Raw genomic sequence first — 19,620 nt, 5'->3', positions numbered from 1 at the left:
TCTCATGAGTGGCATCAAGAATGACCAATTACTCGTAATGCTCAAGTCCAAAGCGCCGGTACTTATGATGACCTTAGTTCCCTAAGTGTGAAAATAGACGGTGTTGCTCGAAACATGGACAAAATCACCAAGGAAATTCATAGTATGAAGGTAGGTTGTGAATACTGTAGTGGTCTCCATTTAGGAAAGGATTGTGATGCCAGTTTAACAATGGCTCAGAAAGAAGAAGTGGCTTTCATAAGCCAAAGAAATAATAATCAATTTCAAGGAAGAGCCCAGTTTAACTGAAACTTCAACAACCCATACAACCCTCAAGGTCAAAATTCCAATTACCAACAACGGTCAAGTAGTGGGTTCCAACAACAAACTCCGGGTTTTTATCAAAAACCCCAACAGGAAGAGAAAAAGTCAAATTTGAAGAGTATGTTGGAAAAGTTGATTGCATCACAAACTCAGCTTGTTACAAACATAAACCAAACGAACGAGAAAAACGAACATCAGTTTAGAAACAAACAAGCCTCAATTCAGAATTTGGAGAAGCAAATGAATGGTTTAGCTAGTTTACTTAGTGAAAGAAAACCAGGGAGTTTACAGGGCGATACTAATAAGAACCCCCTAAATGACCATGCCAATGTTATCACCACACAGAGTGGTCTAGCATACGAAGCTCCAAGAATGCCCGAAGATTCTGATTTCAGTGTTCCATTGAACAAAAATGATGAACCGGTTAAGGAGCCGGAACAAGTGGTTGAGAAGGAAGAACGTGAGAAACCCGTAGTGAAGCCATATCAACCACCGCTCCCATACCCAAGGAAACAACAACATGAAAGGCTCGAAACCGAAAGGTCAAAATTTCTAGATATGTTTAAACAAATTAACATAAATATGCCTTTCATTGATGTGATTTCAGGTATGCCCAAGTATGGTAAGTTCTTAAAAGACTTACTTACTAATCGGAAGAAAATGGAGGAACTGTCATCCGTCACCATGAATGCTAATTGTTCCGCAATTTTGATGAACAAAATACCAAAGAAGTTAGCAGATCCTGGGAGTTTTACCATACCATGTCTCCTAGGAGATTTGGAATGCATTAAAGCATTAGCGGATTTAGGGGCTAGCATAAACTTAATGCCTTATTCATTGTATGTTAAGCTAGACTCCAGGGTACTAAAACCAACCCGAATGGAAATTCAACTAGCGGACCGCTTCGTTAAATTCTCTCGTGGAATTTTAGAGAATATGCTAGTGAAAGTGGGTACCTTATTATTTCCGGCCGATTTTGTAATTTTGGACATAGAAGAGGACACACGTGTGCCTCTTATATTGGGTCGACCTTTCCTCAATACCGCTAGAGCTATGATAGATGTTCATGGGCAGAAATTAACCCTTAACATTGAGGATATTAAGGTTACCTTTTCTGTTGACCATGCCTTGCAATACCCTGAGTCTACTGATGATAAATGTTATTATTTACAAACTGTAGACACGTATTCAGAGTTGTTGCAGGAATTTTCAGAATTGCAAGGTTCGGGAGAATGCATTTTGGCAGAAGGTGATGAAGAGAACATGGTGGAAGAAATGGAGATGTTGACCACCTTGATGACTAACGGTTATGAGCCAAATGATGAAGAATACAGAAAGTTGGATTTAAAAAATGAGTACCGATGTAAAACATCGATTGAAGAACCTCACATTTTGGAACTAAAGCTACTTCCAAGTCACTTGGAATATGCTTACCTTCAAGAGGATTCTACTCTCCCGGTTATCATTTCATCCGAACTCTCTGTAAGTGAGAAGTCTAAACTTGTTTCCATGTTAAAAGCCCATAAAACGGCTCTAGCATGGAAAATTCATGACATCAAGGGTATAAGTCCCTCTTATTGTACACATAAGATATTAATGGAAGATAACTATAAGCCATGTGTACAAAGACAAAGGCGACTGAACCCTAATATGCAAGAAGTCGTTAAAAAGGAGATTGTCAAACTCCTTGATGCGGGTCTTATTTACCCAATTTCGGATAGTCCTTGGGTGAGTCCGGTCCAATGTGTACCCAAAAAGGGTGGCATGACCGTTATCACCAACGAAAACGACCAATTAATTTCCACTAGGACTATCACGGGTTGGAGGGTATGTATTGATTATAGAAAATTAAATGATGCTACCCGAAAAGACCATTTTCCCCTTTCTTACATTGATCAAATGTTAGAAAGGTTAGCAGGAAAGAACTTTTATTGTTTTCTTGACGGTTTCTCGGGATATTTCCAAATCCCAATAGCACCCGAGGACCAAGAGAAAACCACCTTTACATGCCCTTATGGTACTTTCTCTTATCGACGTATGCCCTTTGGATTATGCAATGCTCCTGCCACCTTTCAAAGGTGTATGGTAGCTATTTTTCATGATATGATTGAAGACTTTATGGAAGCATTCATGGATGACTTTTCAATCTTCGGTGATTCTTTTGACTCATGTCTTAATAATCTTGAGCCTATGTTGATTAGGTGTGAAGAATCTAATCTTGTGCTTAACTAGGAAAAATGTCATTTTATGGTAAGAGAGGGCATTGTATTAGGTCATAAAATTCCTTATGCGGGATTGGAGGTGGATAGAGCTAAAGTGGAAGTCATAGCCAAATTACCACCACCATCAAATGTGAAAGGTGTAAGAAGTTTTCTGGGGCACGCTGGTTTTTATCGACGGTTCATTAAAGATTTTTCTAAAATTGCAACCCCGATGAACAAACTTCTTGAGAAAGACGCTACATTTGTCTTTACGGACGAGTGTCTTAACGCCTTTAACCTCCTTAAAGAAAAGCTCACACAATCACCCATTCTCATATCGCCGAATTGGTCAATTCCATTCGAACTTATGTGTGATGCAAGTGACTTTGCTATTGGTGCCATCTTGGGGCAAAGAATTGAAAAACATTTTCAGCCCATTTATTATGCTAGTAAAACATTGCAAGGAGCCCAACTTAATTACACCACCACCGAGAAGGAACTTCTGGCAATTGTCTTTTCATTTGACAAATTCCGATCTTACTTGGTACTAGCAAAGACGGTTGTCTACACGGACCACTCAGCCTTAAAGTACTTGCTTACTAACCAAGATGCTAAACCCCGATTAATACGTTGGGTCTTGCTTTTGCAGGAATTCGACATTGATATTAAAGACAAAAAGGGGGCCGAAAACCTAGCAGCCGATCACCTCTCTCGCCTTGAGAACCCAAATCTTGAGGTTCTCCATGAGACCGTTATTCAAGACAATTTTCCTGATGAAAATCTCATGAGAATAGAGAAAGTTGATGATCCTTGGTTTGTAGACATAGCCAACTATCTTGCGGGTGGATTCCTAGAAACCGGTATGTCACATCAAAAACGGAAGAAATTTTTCAGTGACTTGAAATACTATTTTTAGGAAAACCCGTATCTCTTTAAACGATGTCCCGATGGGATAATCCGTCGATGTGTCTCCGGGGAAGAATGCAACCAAATTCTTCTCCAATGTCATCTTGGTCCCACTGGTGGACATTTTGGACCCCAAATCACGGGGAGAAAAGTCTATGAGGCCAGTTTTTATTGGATTACCATCTTTAAAGATGCCCACCAAATATGTAAATCATGCGATTCTTGCCAAAGGGCAGGAAAGATTAGTTAAAGAGACGAAATGCCTCAAAACATAATCCAAGTTTGTGAGGTTTTCGATATTTGGGGCATTGATTTCATGGGACTATTCCCAAAATCTCATTCCAACCAATACATACTCGTTGCCGTTGACTACGTATCAAAATGGACGGAGGCAAAGGCTCTCCCCACAAATGATGCACGAGTTGTTGTAACTTTTCTTAAAGAGATTTTTACCCGGTTCGGTACCCCGAAGGCTTTAATTAGTGATCGTGGTACCCATTTTTGCAACACCCAATTAGAAAAGGTGTTAAAACGATATGGGATAACCCATAAAATTTCTACATCTTATCGCCCACAAACAAGTGGGCAAGTTGAAAATACGAATCGAGCACCTAAAAGGATCCTTGAGAAAACGGTTGGATCAAATCCTAAGGTGTGGTCAACGAAGCTTGACGATGCTTTATGGGCATTTAGAACCGCCTACAAAACTCATATTGGAACCACACCTTACCGCCTACTCTATGGGAAAGCATGCCATCTCCCTTTGGAGATAGAGCACAAATCACATTGGGCTCTTAAGACTTGTAATCTCGATCTTGAAGATGCGGGAAACCTTCATTTAAACCAACTAAATGAGTTGGATGAGTTGAGACATAATGCCTATGAACACTCACTCATATACAAGGAAAAGACCAAAGTTTAGCACGATAACCGTCTTAAGAATCCAAAAGATTTTAAAGAGGGTGATCGTGTTTTGTTATTCAACTCATGATTTAAACTTTTCCCTGGAAAACTCAAGTCCCGATGGATGGGACCATTTGTTGTTAATAAGATTTTTCCATATGGAACGGTGGAATTAAGGAATGCGAAGGGTGATACGTTTAAGGTAAACGGACACAGGGTCAAACTATATGTTGATGGACCTATGAACATTTAAGATGAGGTAAAACTCATTTTCGACCCCAAAGCTACCTAAGTTTGGGGGAAGAGTCGGGTGAAGCGACTCGTTTTTAAAACCTTCACAAATGTTAAAAATAGGTTTTTGTGTGAATTACATGATTTTGAGTGATTTTTAATTTTTGTTGAATGCCATTACGTTCACCAATCTGTTACCAACCTCCCTGTACTGACCAAAACACGAAATATCTGAAAACCAACAAGTGCACGCCGCGCACCTCTTCTCTATGCGCTCAGCGCACTTTGTAAAAACTTGGTCAGTAGGTTTTCATCTCGAAGCACTAGTGCGCGCCGCGCACCACTTAGGTGTGCGCTTGGCACACTCTCTCAAAGAACTCGGATCTGTTTCAATTTTTTATGGGGTCCACGATTTTATCTCCTCTTTAACACCACACATTCGTTTTTCACTCATTCCTCACCCAAAATTGCAGATCCATTTTCTCTCTTAATCTAAAACACTCCAAACCCTAATTTCAATTCTTCAAATTTTAACCAATTCTTCTCAAATCAAAGCCTAAATCAAGATGCCTAGGGTATGTTCATATGATTCCACTTAATTTTCTTTCCAATAATTCGATTTTTTGCTTAATTTTTCGGATTGTTTAACAAATTTATGTGGGTTTTCTTGAATTGATAATTTTTATAAACATTAACATGCTTTAGGTTGTTATAATTGCCTTGTATGCCTTGAAATCATATTACATTGTGTTTTTAGGGTATATTCATGATTCTAGGATTTATGTAGAATTTAAATCCGAATTTTGACTTTGAATTTGGTTGAATTTGGTTCCTATCTAAGTGTTTGTGAATGTTTGAGATAATTTGTGCACTTCATAAGTATGTATCACATTTTGAGCATGACATGGTTCATGTTTTGGAAATCTAACATGTTTTGGTTCTTAATTGAGATAAATACTTGAAAATTGTTAAGTTTCCATTAGTTTGTGTCTAATGTGATAGTTTGTTAAAGGGATGAGAATGATATGAGGTTTATGTTCAAATTTGGTTTCTAGAACGCTAGACTAGTTATGTTAATCTTGGATCTTTTGAGAAAATGTTTACATAAATGATTAACATAATTATGTGCTATATGTATTTTTGAACATATACTTGATTTATGATAAACTCACGCTAATGCATACTATTTTCTATGCGCCTCTTTTGTTTTGGTGTATGTCTTATGTGTGTAGTACAACTTTAGATCAAGGGGAAATCAACGACAAGAAAAACCTTTACACCGGTACCGTGAAGAACAAGATTCTTCAGATTAACAAAATTCTCCACCAAATGAACGACAACCTTCACCCGAAGGATCACCGGATCAAAATGATCCAAGTATTTGGTTAGCCTATGTCCGAAACCATCCGAATTACGCAAGTGCATATAATTGGGTGGCTGACAACTCATGTGATGCCACGTGGTATTTTGACCCGGCTCCATTGGTAGAAGCACGGGAATATGATACAGTGTCGAGAATGTTGGAGGTTAAATACCAGATTTTAACGGGCAGGTTAATAACAATCAGGACATGGGAAAGAATTATGCGGTTCAATGATGTCATATACCCGCAATTATGCAAAGAGTTCATAGCATCTTTACGTTTTGATTTCATTATGGACCCGACAAATCAAAACTTCATGAGATTTCGTTTAGGTGGGGTTGATCGGGCACTTAGTCAAATTGACCTTGCTCGAATATTCGGGCTGTATATCGAACTTGATGATGACCAACTCAATGCTTATTTGCAGTCATCCGAGTATTACGACGATTCTTATGATCCACGCTCGTTTTGGAACGATATGAGCGACACTCAATTCTCCTCTAGCTGAAGCAAGTTTACCGATATAAATGATAAAGAAAAAAGAATGCTTCATCAGCTAGTTGCATGTACGTTTAATGCAAGAAAACATGGCACAAATAAGGTAACACGTCTCGATATTTTTCTTGTAGACAAAATCTACAACCAAAGCAGTGTCGACATTCTATCTACGTTGGCGGGTTATCTTGATAATTCTAGGGGAGATAGAGGGTTGAATCAGATTGTTGGTGGGCAATACATCACCCAGATTGCTAGGCATTTTGGTGTCAATTTATCTCGGTTGATTCCAAGCAGTACAACAATGAAGCCTTTAAACAATACTTATTATTTGAATGCAGAATTTTTGAGCTATAATAATCATCAAAGGCTTATTCCATTTGTTCCGAGGGTAAACGAACCACTACGTGCCCATGATCATGAAGAGGGTGGTAGCGGTGTTGGAAGAGATGATGTGGAGGAAGAGGTTCGCATGGAAGAACCTGAAACTGAAGAAGAGTTACCACAATCTCAAAGGCGAAGGCGTAGGCGAACACAAAGGTCAAGGGAAAAAGAGTTGGAGAAAGTAATTTCTGGTTTTCATGATATGAGGGTATGTTATCAGCACAGGGATAACCAATATGAGGAACAAAGGCAACAATTTAACCAATATCATGAAGAACAACGCGAGCATAATAGGGCGGTAAGGTATAACCAAAGGTGGGGGAATTACAGGGGCGATTGACTTTGCCATAACGTTGGTTTATATATGTAAAACCCCCAAGAGTATTATGCTACCTCCTACCAACATCCGACCTATTACCACACCCCAAACTGAATTCCTAGTCCTCCTTTATATGAGGAACAATCGGCCATGTAAGATGCACAAAGACGCTTTGAGGAACAATACCCGCAGGGAAGACCTAGGAATGATGGTTCGGGCACCTACTCTGGCTGGCCTTTTGGTAACTTCTTTGGTGACAATTAGAGGGCTCATGTGCCCTATTTGGTAATATTTGGTAACATTTTGGTAATTTTCATAATGGTTTCTTTTAAAACAATGGTGTGTAATAATTAGAATATTTATTTTGTACGATTGACGTTTGTGGTGGTTGTGTTAAATACACCACTTTTATCTATTTCATTTTGTGTGTTTGTTTATTTCTTATTGTTAAGGTTTAGTAATGCTGGCATTAAGTTCAGCGAAGTACAATCAATTTGGAATTTGTGATAGAGATCAAGGAATGAACGATGTTCTTATGTTGGCATTAAGTTCAGCGCCATCGCTCACCTACATTTCACGATCTCCGACTTTATGCCAAGGTTTTTCGAACTCTTTTCACACTAATGCCCTCGTGAATTTTTAAATTATTTCTGATTTTAAGTAATGAGGGCCTTACTTAATCTTAAGTGTGGGGGAGGGGGTAATTCTCTCTGATATGCAACGCAACTTGGCTTATTGTCGCATTTTATGAAAATTTTTAAGTTTTTGAACTAAAAGTATTAGCGAAAAAGCCTAAGTATGGGGGATTTTACTAATCTTTTCGAATTATTATCACTAAATTTTACAAAGTTAAAATGATTAAAGTACTTTTAGCTAGAAAATAAAAGGAATAATGTCACTATACTGAAAGGATGCATCTAGTCCATCCTTGAAGGAAGTAAAGTCTTCCGAATTTCGCCTTAGTTGATATAGCAAACTTCCTAAACTATGTCATTTCATACCAATATCATATCACGATATAAGGTACAGTGGGAAGGGAAAGTCTTGAACTTTCAAACTCGAAAATAAACTTGGTAGGGTAAATTCAAGGAGTTATCCAGTGTAAAACCGATTACGGTATATAAGCTGGAGCAGGATCTGTCCCGCGCGATAGCTCAGTCTTCGCAGTTTTAACCCTTGATCTAAATTGTACAAATTGACATGCAAGACCGATATTTATATCGCGTCAGGGGGCGCCCGGTTAAGAGTTCCATGATACTACAATCATGTGGGCGGATAGCTTGCTAATCGCCGACTGAGACTTCGGTTTTCAGTTACCCTCAACCAAAATTTGAGGTTAAAATCGGAAAACCTGTCTAGTTTATAAACTAGCATTGACATTTTCAAAATCTTAAAACGTTTTCTCAAAGATTCAATTTTCCCTAAGGATCCAAACTTTTAAAGAACTTTCACCAAAGTTCGTCTCTCCCAAATAATCCAAATGTGTGCGTGTGTTTCATAAATTGTGTGTGTACCTCAACAAGAGTGTATTCCAATTGTGTAAATATGTGTTCATAAAAGTGTGAGTGTGTATTCCATTTGTGTTTTATGGGTTTCAATAGCGTGAGTTTGTGTGTGTTTTGTGTGATTCGTGTGATTCGTGTAATATGTACTTCAAATAATGCGTGTGATTCATTTATGTTTGTGTTTTGTATACGAATGATTAGAACAAGACTTGCTTGAGGACAAGCAAGAGTTAAGTATGGGGGATTTTGATATTACTCAAATTAGTCATATCTTTGGTCGTAATATCACATCCTATTGTTGTTTATTTCGTATGTAAACATAGTAATTCCGTTTGTATTTCATATTATTGTAATATAGTCTAGAATCATTGTAAACTTGAAGAAATATGGAAGATTATGTATGATACAGCTCAGAGATCGAAACCAAGACCCGAAATCCAAAGACAGAAGGGTGCGCTCAGCGCACCACAAAGAGTGCGCTCAGCGCACAATGCATAATTTTGATCAGAAGATTTTTTGACCAAAACCAAAGTGCGCCAAGCTTTGTGCGCACCGCGCACAATAGTGCGCTTAGCGCACCCCTCCATGCACTTTTACCAGAAAAGCAGATTTGAACGTGCGATGTCGAGCTGTAAAGAAAAAGTAGAGTAGGTGAAGAGTGCACTCAGCGCACCCTTACTGTGCACGCCGCGCACAGTACTTTTCAACCACTATTCAGCTTATTTAATTCCATTTCCAGCTTCATTTCAAGGGGCACTAGTTTCCTTTCTGTTCAGAGACAAAAACATACAATTCAAAGCAATTCTTGGGCTTATCAAAGTGCATCTAAGCACTCAAATCATTGAAGAATCAAAGATCATTCAAGAGCTTCGTCCAAGATTACTCCTAAAAGGTTAATCTTGTATTTACAATGAATTCTATCTTTGTTACTTTTGTGTTTAAGTTTTCAAGCATGATTGTTGGCTAGTCCATTTTATGTTCATCTAGATAAATAACTGAGATGTTGAATGTTTACTTTTGATTGATTGTTCTTATGCACCATAGTTTGATGTTTGAATATAAGAACCATTCTTGTTAAGTTTAATCCTTTCGATTCAACTAGTTGATATGTTCATTTGATTAAGAAACATCATCTTGTTAAGTTAATGTATTGATTTACACCTAGTGACATATGTTTATCCATCTTTTACCAAAAGGGATAAGTTGAGTTCAAATGGTTAATTTACATAAGAATGTAAGAACGACTCTTGTAGATACTTTGGAATAGCTTAGTTAGTATGTGTAATTGTCTAGGAGAATGACCAGTTCCTTAGAATCTGTTATACACACTTTCAACTACCTAGTTCCATTAATTAACATGTGTTAGTGATTTGCCTTATCTAGTGATGTTTATAAGGATCTTATTATAACACTTAGTTGATTACTTGGGTTAGGTGAATTGAGCATTTAACCGGACCATGGAAATGAACTAAGTTAAACCTTTAGTTGATATAGGAGTGGATCATGTACAACACACCATTGACTTGATCATTCTTCAAGTCTTCAAACTAGTTGAATTAGTTGATCACAAATAGGAGGTCTTAGATGACAAGAACGTCACTTGCATCGTGTAATCCCGTTTGAGTGTTTGCGCAAGACTACTCTTGGTGAACCAATTAATTAGTTCTCGTGCATAACCAATCAATCCGATCTTAACCCTAAATAACATTCAACATTAAGGGTAAAAAGTCTAGATGAACATATTTTCTTAATTTGATATCAAAACTATCTTTCTATTTTCATAAACTTAAAATACCAAAAATATTGTCTTTTTAATCTTATTCATCACTTGATTCGCCCATCGTAAAAGGACAAACCAAAATATATCTTGTACTTGTAATTTTCTTAGTTAATCACAATTTAGTCTATAATCCTAATTTGATTTAGATATTTGTAACAACCCGACTTTTTCCGTTACTATCGTTACTTATCCGTTAAATATTTAACGGTGATTACTTAGAACTTTATGTGTTTGATTGATTTAAATGCATACTTGATCCTAGGGGATTACTTGAATTAATATGTTATATTAAGTTGTGAACTTATTTCGGATAGAGAAATAACTAGAAAATGTTACGATTAAGTTAATCGCCTAGAAATCTTTTCAGTTTACGGAACTCAGAAAAAACGATAAAATAATTATTTCTAATAATTATTGACTTTATGAAAAACTTATTTAATTTATTATTTATTTAGTAAATTAAATCCGGTGAATTCGTTTCAACGACTAGTTAACGTTCCGGAGACCCGGTACGGTTAACGGCACTCGAAACGGACCACGCGCATACAAGAAAATAACGAAACGAATGGTATTTCACTTTTAATGATTATTTTATGTAATTATTATGTTTTAAACATAATTTCAATTTATTAGAATTTATATAGATTAAAAACGCGAGAAATTGACGTTTAACGTTCCGGTTTGCGTTTTCGGCTAAACGACACTTCAAGGCTCTTAACTGGATCCCATAGAAAGTCATCTACATCATTTTTGAGTCTATTAACTTCCTTTTGGACCCTCGTGGCCGAAATTCCACTCCACTCCATCATATTGGTCATGTTTTTAGCCCATGGTTACTTGTTACTAGTTTTAGCCCTAACCTAATTAAGGAAATTAGTATATAAGCCTTTTAATCACCATCCCTTCCACCCTAACCCCCCATTCATGACTCAAATCAGCCCCCCAACACCCTCCAAGTCATTTATCATCTTCATCCCCATGATCACCTTCAATTTTTGATGTTCGAGCAATCTTGCTTCACGAAAGTGCTTCCTCTCATCGTTCTCTATCTATTGGTATAAGCAATTTGTGTTTTAAAGGTATAAACACCAACCCTAATCTTTTTAGATCTGATTTTAGTTCAATTACATAGTGTAATCAAGTCTAGTGCTCAATTAATGGTGTCTTGTGTTATCGTTTATCGTTTAATTGCTCGATTAACGTTGTTTGCATGAAAAATGAATTTGTATTTTAATGATATGATAAAACTGAATTATGAACTGATCTTGGATGATTATCTAGATGGATAGAGATCAAAAAACTATTGAGTTTGGACTTTGATTTTGCATGATTTCGCTATCGTATGCTCAAGATATGATTAATCGAAGTTTCGTTAGGGTTTCACATGTAATCCGAATTTTCTGAGTTGTGTGCTTTAAGATTTGGCTAATAAAAAGTGTACTATTGTATTCCTTGTGAAAAACCATACTTGTTAGACTTAAGATTTAATGCTTCCGATATGTTAAAACGAAGATTTGATTTTTAAAGTGAGCTGAATCATTTTTCAAAGTTACATAAAAATTGATAGAATGAACTTGGAATTGATTTAGACTTTAATATTCTGGAATATGTTAGTCTAAGTGTTCCTTGACATGTTTCATTTGTATGAAAACTTGAGAGAACGTGATTTGCCATGATATATATGCTCGTCTATGTGATGTGTCCGGTTGATGATTAAAAACTAGTGAGTCTGTAAAGATTTGAAAACTTGTACGAATTGGCTAAAGAAATGTTTCGGATTATTTTATCACTAAAACTTGAGATGTTTTGAGATGACTCCAATTGGCCGTTCATCAAAATCTATTTTCTATATTTTATGAAAAATGTTTAAAAACTGATGCGCGGGCAGAAATTTCTGTAATGAACTATGAATTGACCCTTTCTGATATTGGACTTTTATTTATCGTATGAGGCTTTGGATAGATTTTTTGGAATCTATTTTAAGTGTAGTTATGATCTGAAGTTGTTCATGATTTAATGAGTTATGTGCTATGAGCTATAGTTGGATCTTTCTACGATGTACGTTTTTCGAAGGCATGCTTTAAGGTGTAAAAGTGCAATATGCTTAATTATGACTTGTAAAGTGATACTTGACCTAGGTTTGACTTATTGATCATGTTTTTATGACCTACTAAGATGTTTGACTTTAGTCGACCACTTTGACCGAGTTGACTTTAGGGTTGACTTTGGTTGACTTTTGTTAACTTGCTTGGATTATTTGACTTTTACTTGTTCGTTGAGTCAGTCTGAGCACTAGAACTTTGCGTACACTATGGGTTGACATTATGACCTATATCTGTATACTTAAGATGACCTATTTGACTAGTTTACATTGTTCAATCGTGATTGTTCGACTACAGTACGATTTGCTAAGATATTTCAGTGTTTTTGCTAAGGTGAGTCTACAGTCCCATTTTCATTAATATTTTTGGGATGAGATACATGCTGCTTTTGAAACTATTTCTTAAACTATCTTTAAAAATGTTTTACATATTAGGCACAAGTAACTTAAACGACTATACATATGAGTTCATAGCTTGATTAACACGTACACTTAATCAGTGTAGCGCCATGATAAGATACCACGTACACTTAATCAGTGTAGCGCCATGATAAGATAACACGTACACTTAATCAGTGTAGCGCCATGATAAGATAAACTCGTGCACTTAATCAGTGTAGCACCATGATAAGATAAACTCGTACACTTAATCGGTGTAGCGCCATAAAGCTTTATAATCAAGTGCTCATGATAATGTATACTTTTCCTATGATGTTTCCCAAGAAAATCTTGTGGCCTAACTTACGAAATGATTTACTAAACCTGTAGATTCACTCAACTTTATGTTGATCCGTTTTGCATGTTTTATCTCAGTTATTAGTTGCTTCCGCTGTAGAACATTGCTGTTACATAGAAGTCAAGCCAAGCATTGGGACCAGAGTTAATATGCCGTTAGTGGATTCTGACGGGGTATTATATTTGGTATCAGAGCTTTGGCTATAAGGAACTAGGATACATTAGTATGCTAACCGTAGGGCGCATTAGTGGGTCTAGTCTATAGCCGTGTACTTAGAATGACTGTTATACACCATGCTTGCACTGTTTGCTCTACTATACTACCCGTAGGGCTACACATTAGATATCACATGCATATACGCATCTTTACCCATAATGATATGGACTTGGACTAGATATATGATGTTACGAATCACATACGTACACACGACGTGACCCTTAAGAGAATTAAGTTGACTACGCTATCTTGAACTTATGGAGTGATGTCGAATGGATATGTGAGATAGCGTAATGTAATGCCCAGGATTACATTATGGTAACTCATATAGAAATTCCGATATCACAAAATAAGGAATTGGGAGCGAGTCAAGTTGGTTACTTGGATAGATATCGTTTATAGTATAATTCGTATAATCTTAAATATGAGTAGAAATTTACACTGTGCGCATTCACCGTTATTATAACCTATAAGAAACATATAATCACATCATAACTCGTCACTACTCGACACTGTTCGCCACCACCGATCACTACTTGGAACTAGGAAGACACTGCTAGAACATACTCATCATCTCATACCACCACTTACTGTTGCTTACTACTACACAACGCCACCTATCACTGCTAGTCTCGACCGATCACCTACTTCTCACGGCTTGTAATCACTAGTTACTACTTGATGCCACCCATTACTACTCACTACTAATAAATATTACTCATCACTACTAGCACCTCCACGATTTACTACTAGCTACTATGCATCACGACTCATTTCTGATATATCTTTAGAGGATGAGTTCCTTGTAACAGCCTGTTCAATCCGTAGTAGATATTTTCTACTTAACGTCTGACTTTCCTATCATTCAGCCACCCGCGGCTTCACGATTTTGCCTTCCAATACGAGTCTATCGGAAGAGGTATTCACACCTTCCATTATAAAGGGTATTTTGTCCTTCTCCCCCCCACCGATGTGTACAAGTATGATAACTCACCCTACTTTCAACATCAACTTCAATGGAGTTCATCAAGAATACGTTCTTACTCAACAATCATAATGCTTATGTCCTACGAACATCGGTGCCGATAGAAACTTTATCGTAAGAGAATTCTGTCACAACATTTGGAATCCAATATCTGCCTTAGACAACATGAACTCTATAGAACTATCAACTGGGAATAAAACGTATCATGATTGATGTCATTATAGTTTAAGGAGGTCCTGCTTTAAGAAGTTTGATCGTACACCCCCATCGTAAATGTCTCTCACCCAAAACTCACGCCAAACTTAAATCAACGATTCCTCCTAATCCTTTGCAAATTATAATCTAAGACCCATACCGTTAAGCTCATAACAACCTTCCGTACCGAACAGTGCTCGTCCCGACGATTGGCGAGCCATTACAATAGAAATCTACTTGAGTGATGTTTGGAGTTAAATTATTTTACTTGGACTACCATATCTCTTTATTTAACCTTGTGGTTCGAATGGAAAGGTTATTTGATGAAACAACTGAAAGGACCCGTTCATATACATTATAAATGATTCACAGTAGTTGATTACATTGTGAGGTATTTGACCTCTATATGATACATTTTACAAACATTGCATTCGTTTTTAAAAGACAAACTTTCTTTACATCGAAAATTGACAAGCATGCATACCATTTCATAATATCCACTATCCAACTATAAATTGATTTAATAATAATCTTTGATGAACTCAATGACTCGAATGCAACGTTCTTCAAAATATGCTATGAAAGACTCCAAGTAATATCTTTAAAATGAGCAAATGCACAGCGGAAGATTTCTTTAACACCTGAGAATAAACATGCTTTAAAGTGTCAACCAAAAGGTTGGTGAGTTCATTAGTTTATCATAATCATTTATTTCCATCATTTTAATAGACCACAAGAATTTCATTTCCAGTTCTCATAAATATACGTCCCATGCATAGAGACAAAAATAATCATTCATATGGTGAACACCTGGTAACCGACATTCACAATATGCATATAAGAATATCCCCATCATTCCGGGATCCTCCTTCGGACATGATATAAATTTTGAAGTACTAAAGCATCCGGTACTTTGGATGGGGCTTGTTGGGCCCGACAGATCTATCTTTAGGATTCGCGTCAATTAGGGTGTCTGTTCCCTAATTCTTAGATTACCAGACTAAAAGGGGCATATTCAATTTCGATCATTCAACCATATAACGTAGTTTCAATTACTTGTGTCTATTTCGTAAAACAGTTATAAAAGTTGCGCATGTATTCTCAGTCCCAAAAATATAAAGGGTAAAAAGGCAAATGAAACTCACCATACTGTACTTCGTAGTAAAAATACATATAACGTCATTGAACAAGTGAAAGGTTGGCCTCGGATTCACAAACCTAAATTAATTATATATATTTATGTGTTGGTCAATATTTGTCTAACAAATTAGGACAAGTCATAGTGTACCACAATCCTAATGCTCGAGACTAATATGCAAAAGTCAACAAAAGTAAATTTGACTCAAAATAATTTCCAAAAATCTATACATGATTAATATATAGTTTAAATATCGTTGTTTTATATTTTTAAATATTTTTAAAAGATTTATTAGAGTAAATAATATAATTTATTTATTAATAAATAAAATTTTATATTAAATTTATATAATAAAATATACTTTTATATATATTAAGTAATAAAATTTATAGGGTTCATTTAATATCATAAAGATAATATGATAGGTATTATTAAAGTAAGTTATTACACGTAGTAAAATATGTTTTTATCACATATTTATTTGTTAAAATAATAACTATAATGATAGTAAGTAAAAGTTGTATTATTTTGTAATAATAATTATTATTATAAAAATATCAATATTTATAATTACTAAGATGACATTATGATAAAACGATAATTCTAATTATGATAACTTTAATATTTACGATAATTTTTAATATTATCTTTAAAATAATAATTCTATTTAAAATAATAATAATAATGATATTTTATAGTAACAATGACATTTCAATTAAAATAATAATTTTTGTTAAAATGATAGTTTTAATACTAACGATACTTTTAATAATAATAGTAATGATAAAAATAATAAGAACGATAATTTTATCTAAATCAATATCTTATAATAATTTAATTTCATCATGAAACTCTTACTCATTATTTCCTAATCGTTTCGTTTAATAGCTTTTAATCATCTTTTATATCGTGTTCATAATAATGATAATAATAGTAATCAAAATAATTATGTGTTACAAATATTTATTTTAATTACACTAATATTAATAATTATAGTTATTATAACATTATTAACAATAATACTAATAATTATCTTAATGATAATATAGTAATAATAATAATAACAATAACAATAACCATTTTTAAATAATCATATATATATTAATAATGATAATAATAATAATAATAATAATAATAATAATAATACTAATAATAATAATAATAATAATAATAATAATAATTGGATAATAATAATAATAATAATTATAACTTTAACGATAATAACGATAGTAATAATAAAAAAAAATAACAATTTTTAATGATAAATCCCTTTTATTGATAAAGATAATAATAATCATAATAATAAGATAAAACTAGAACGACGATAAAAATGACGATAATAATAATCATTTTTAATAAAAATATCAAAAATTCAATTGATTATAACTTCTAATCCGTTCATCGAAACCATTCGATATCTAAAGGAAAAGTTCTTAATTTTTCGCCAGCTTTCCAAGGACATGCATGAAATGTCCCGTTCTTATTGATTAAAAATGTTCCATATTAATTGATTTCATTGCGAGGTTTTGACCTCTATATGAGACGTTTTTCAAAGACTGCATTCATTTTAAAACAAACCATAACCTTTATTTCATAAATAAAGGTTTAAAAAGCTTTACGTAGATTATCAAATAATGATAATCTAAAATATCCAGTTTACACACGACCATTACATAATGATTTACAATACAAATATGTTACATCAAAATCAGTTTCTTGAATGCAGTTTTTACACAATATCATACAAACATGGACTCCAAATCTTGTCCTTATTTTAGTATGCAACAGCGGAAGCTCTTAGTATTCACCTGAGAATAAACATGCTTTAAACGTCAACAAAAATGTTGGTGAGTTATAGGTTTAACCTATATATATCAAATCGTAACAATAGACCACAAGATTTCATATTTCAATACACATCCCATACATAGAGATAAAAATCATTCATATGGTGAACACCTGGTAACCGACATTAACAAGATGCATATATAAGAATATCCCCATCATTCCGGGACACCCTTTGGATATGATATAAATTTCGAAGTACTAAAGCATCCGGTACTTTGGATGGGGTTTGTTAGGCCCAATAGATCTATCTTTAGGATTCGCGTCAATTAGGGTGTCTGTTCCCTAATTCTTAGATTACAAGACTTAATAAAAAGGGGCATATTCGATTTCGATAATTCAACCATAGAATGTAGTTTCACGTACTTGTGTCTATTTTGTAAATCATTTATAAAACCTGCATGTATTCTCATCCCAAAAAATATTATATTTTAAAAGTGGGACTATAACTCACTTTCACAGATTTTTACTTCGTCGGGAAGTAAGACTTGGCCACTGGTTGATTCACGAACCTATAACAATATATACATATATATCAAAGTATGTTCAAAATATATTTACAACACTTTTAATACATTTTGATGTTTTAAGTTTATTAAGTCAGCTGTCCTCGTTAGTAACCTACAACTAGTTGTCCACAGTTAGATGTACAGAAATAAATCGATATATATTATCTTGAATCAATCCACGACCCAGTGTATACATATCTCAGTATTGATCACAACTCAAACTATATATATTTTGGAATCAACCTCAACCCTGTATAGCTAACTCCAACATTCACATATAGAGTGTCTATGGTTGTTCCGAAATGTATATAGATGTGTTGACATGATAGGTCAAAACATTGTATACGTGTCTATGGTATCTCAAGATTACATAATATACAATACAAGTTGATTAAGTTATGGTTGGAATAGATTTGTTACCAATTTTCACGTAGCTAAAATGAGAAAAATTATCCAATCTTGTTTTACCCATAACTTCTTCATTTTAAATCCGTTTTGAGTGAATCAAATTGCTATTGTTTCATATTGAACTATATTTTATGAATCTAAATAGAAAAAGTATAGGTTTATAGTCAGAAAAATAAGTTACAAGTCGTTTTTGTAAAGGTAGTCATTTCAATCGAAAGAACGACGTCTAGATGACCATTTTAGAAAACATACTTCCACTTTAAGTTTAACCATGATTTTTGGATATAGTTTCATGTTCATAATAAAAATCATTTTCCCAGAATAAAAACTTTTAAATCAAAGTTTATCATAGTTTTTAATTAACTAACCCAAAACAGCCCGCGGTGTTACTACGACGGCGTAAATCCGGTTTTACGGTGTTTTTTCGTGTTTCCAGGTTTTAAATCATTAAGTTTGCATATCATATAGATATAGAACATATGTTTAGTTGATTTTAAAAGTCAAGTTAGAAGGATTAACTTTTATTTGCGAACAAGTTTAGAATTAACTAAACTATGTTCTAGTGATTACAAGTTTAAACCTTCGAATAAGATAGCTTTATATGTATGAATCGAATGATGTTATGAACATCATTACTACCTCAAGTTCCTTGGATAAACCTACTGGAAATGAGAAAAATGGATCTAGCTTCAAAGGATCCTTGGATGGCTTGAAAGTTCTTGAAGCAGAATCATGACACGAAAACAGTTCAAGTAAGATTTTCACTCGAAATAAGATTGTTATAGTTATAGAAATTGAATTAAAGTTTGAATATGATTATTACCTTGTATTATAAAGATAACCTACTGTAAGTAACAAAGGTTTCTTGATCTTGGATGATTACTTGGAATGGATTTAGAAAACTTGGAAGTAAACTTGCAATCTTGGAAGTATTCTTGATTTTATGAAACTAGAACTTTTGGAATTTATGAAGAACACTTAGAACTTGAAGATACAACTTGAGAGAGATCAATTAGATGAAGAAAATTGAAGAATGAAAGTGTTTGTAGGTGTTTTTGGTCGTTGGTGTATGGATTAGATATAAAGGATATGTAATT

This window comes from Rutidosis leptorrhynchoides, chromosome 11 (genome assembly GCF_046630445.1).
Source record: "Rutidosis leptorrhynchoides isolate AG116_Rl617_1_P2 chromosome 11, CSIRO_AGI_Rlap_v1, whole genome shotgun sequence".
NCBI lineage: Eukaryota > Viridiplantae > Streptophyta > Magnoliopsida > Asterales > Asteraceae > Rutidosis > Rutidosis leptorrhynchoides.
Note: the sequence above shows the minus strand (reverse complement) of the source record.